The sequence below is a fragment of the Triticum dicoccoides genome, chromosome 7B (genome assembly GCF_002162155.2).
Source record: "Triticum dicoccoides isolate Atlit2015 ecotype Zavitan chromosome 7B, WEW_v2.0, whole genome shotgun sequence".
Lineage (NCBI taxonomy): Eukaryota > Viridiplantae > Streptophyta > Magnoliopsida > Poales > Poaceae > Triticum > Triticum dicoccoides.
This window is the reverse complement of record NC_041393.1, coordinates 485,703,909-485,707,196: the sequence shown is the minus strand read 5'-3', so window position 1 is coordinate 485,707,196 and position 3,288 is coordinate 485,703,909. Positions and strand designations below refer to the sequence as shown.

Sequence of the window (3,288 nt, the reverse complement as noted above, 5' to 3'; positions counted from 1 at the left end):
GAGCGTGGGGCGCGGACCGGCGGCGGGCGCGGCGGCGGCCGGCGCGCGGCGGGCGCAGCGACTGCTGGGCGTGGCGGGCTTGACGTCCCTGTAGCGCGAGGTGTGTTGCGTGTGGAGTGCTGGCTCCTGCTCAGATGCTTCGTTCGAACGGTTCGATCTGGATCTGGCGCCTCGGTGCTCCGTTCTGGTTGCTGCTCCTTGCGATGCAGGTGGTTGCTGCGGTGGTGGTGGCCGCGACGGTGCTGCGGTGGTGGTTGGCGGCTACGGCCAGGGGGTGGTGCGTAGGGATCCCGCGGTCAGAGTGAGGTCGACCTCGGCTGGGATGGTGGAGCGTGGGCGGCGGTCGGTGGCGATTGATGGTGGCACAACTCTGGGAGAAATCCTTGTTCCGATCTTCATCGGAGCCGGCGACGGCGGCGCCCGCGGGTGTCGTTACCTTTCTTGAAAGCGTCGTCTTGGAGCTGTGCTCCTCCTCTCCACGGCATTGGCTCCGGAGGGAAACCTCAGATCAGCTGGATCGGACGATGGGGGTGTCTTCGCGTCTTTCTCTTCCTTGGGGGCATCGTCTCGGAGCCGGCTACGACTGGAGACCGGTGGATGGCGGCATCTTCGCTGCGTGGCTTGCTGAGGCGGGGCGTTGGTTTCTGTTTTGGCAACGATGATGGCGTTGAGAGGAGCTCGGGTCGCAGCATGGACTGCGGTAGTCGGTTCTTCCCGGCGTGTCTGAGGTGCCCTTCCGTTATGGAGGACACGCTCGGCGCAAGTCCTGCATATTTCCCTTTCGAAACTCGTCGTCAAAGTCGGAGCTGACGGTTGCTTGCGCGTGTGGCCATCTGTTGGCATGTGCCGTCGTGGCTTTGGCGGCTGTTTGCGGGTTGACTTCGATGGTGGAGCTCTACGGTGAAGTCGGAGTCGCCCGTTCGAGGCAACCGGTGTCGACGATGACGCTTGCGACTCCTTGGCGGATGTCTTTCTTCTTTGTAGCCCCGAGTTTCTTGTCGGTTGCCAGGTTGGCCGGTGGTGCCCATGTCATATGGGTTGAGTTGTATCGGTTTTAGCCCGGTTTTCCGTCAATTAACGGGGCAATTCTTTTCTTCTTAATCAATGAAATGGCAAGTCTTTTGCCTCGTTTCAAAAAAAACATATGGTCATGGGCGGCCAAAGCTTCATAGAACAGGTTGTCGGTCTCAGGATCGAGGAGCGTCATACTCTCATCGAAGGGTGCCGCCGCATGGACATGCTCAAATGAAGATGGCACCGGTAGTGCACGATCATTCTTGAACCAATCGGCCAGGCCTAAACCAGACTCCATGTGATACCGCGACGTCACGGCCAGCGGGAAGGCTATCTGCCTAGCCTCTCCGTCGATGAGTATGCCATCCACGAGGATGGATGTAGGACAGCGGGGTGAGGCTGAGATCCCGGCCTCGTTGCACGTCAGGGCATCAGATTTGGCCAGCAGCTGCAGGACGCAGCTGAGAAACGGCGCCTTGGGTGGTGGAAGGGACAGAGCGGCCATCAGGTCGGGCAACGACGCGGTGTCGCCAAGGCGCTGGATCATCGTCGGGATGCCGAGTTCGATGGCGCACCTGAGTGACATGGACGTCAGGTAGGTGAGGCTATGGCGCTGCAGGTCAGCCTGCGCCTTGATTGGCTGGGTGTCGGTGGGGATTCTCATGTGAGCTGCCATTCTTTCTCTATCACTCTGAGGTCTGTGTAGTGGGTGTACATTGGTCAGCTGACTACGAAGATTTATATAGCATGCGTTCGTGTCACTCGTGGAACTAACATGATTCAAAATTTCACTCGTGGAACTCGTGGAGGGCCATGCTTTTGTCGACATGTCTTAAGTACACGCTGCTGGAATTTTGTCTATTTTGGGCCCAGCCGAATAGCAGTTTCAGAAATTCCTAATAAATCCTAGAGGCCCACGCAGCCCATTCGTGCAAGGCAAGAGGTGGAACTAAAGTTTAGTCCCACATTGCTAGTTTAGAGGGAGTTGGACCGCATTATAAGGGAGGTTCTTTCCCCACTTGTATAAGCATGAGAATAAGAGGGACATCCACGCGCGCTCCTCCTCCACCGCCCGCCTTGCCATGTGTGACACCCCCGATTCGACCGTACACTAATCATGCACGCAAATGTGTACGATCAAGATCAGGGACTCACGGGAAGATATCACAACACAACTCTACAAATAAAATAAGTCATACAAGCATCATAATACAAGCCAGGGGCCTCGAGGGCTCGAATACAAGTGCTCGATCATAGACGAGTCAGCGGAAGCAACAATATCTGAGTACAGACATAAGTTAAACAAGTTTGCCTTAAGAAGGCTAGCACAAACTGGGATACAGATCGAAAGAGGCGCAGGCCTCCTGCCTGGGATCCTCCTAACTACTCCCGGTCGTCATCAGCGGACAGCACGTAGTAGTAGGCACCTCCAGTGTAGTAGGGGTCGTCGTCGACGGTGACGTCTGGCTCCTGGACTCCAGCTTCTGGTTGCGACAACCAGAAAGAAAGGAAAGGGGAAAAAGGGGGGAGAAAGCAACCGTGAGTACTCATCCAAAGTACTCGCAAGCAAGGAACTACACTACATATGCATGGGTATATGTGTAAGGAGGCCATATCAGTGGACTGAACTGCAGAATGCCAGAATAAGAGGGGGATAGCTAATCCTGTCGAAGACTACGCTTCTGGTCACCTTCGTCTTGCAACAGGCAGAAGAGGGTAGGTCGAAGTCCTCCAAGTAGCATCTCCAAGTAACATCTCATAGCATAATCCTACCCGGCGATCCCCTCCTCATATCCCTGAGGTAGAGCGACCACCGGTTGTATCTGACACTTGGAAGGGTGTGTTTTATTAAGTATCCGGTTCTAGTTGTCATAAGGTCAAGGTACAACTCCAAGTCGTCCTGTTACCGAAGATCACGGCTATTCGAATAGATTAACTTCCCTGCAGGGGTGCACCACATAACCCAACACGCTTGATCCCATTTGGCCGGACACACTTTCCTGGGTCATGCCCGGCCTCGGAAGATCAACACGTCGCAGCCCCACCTAGGCTCAACAGAGAGGCCAGCACGCCGGTCTAAACCTAAGCGCACAGGGGTCTGGGCCCATCGCCCATAGCACACCTGCACGTTGCATGGGCGGCCGAAAGCAGACCTAGCCTAGTGGCGTTCCAGTCCAATTCGGCGCGCGCCGCTCCGTCGCTGACGTCTGAAGTGCTTCGGCTGATACCACGACGTCGGGATACCCATAACTACTCCCACGTAGATGGTTAGTG

At 56.0% G+C, this 3,288-nt stretch overlaps 1 pseudogene; it reads right to left on the bottom strand.

The window, feature by feature from the left end:
* Positions 1 to 1,702, bottom strand: part of LOC119336409 — a 4,241-nt pseudogene extending 2,539 nt beyond the window's left edge.
* Positions 1,703 to 3,288: the final 1,586 nt, after the last annotated feature.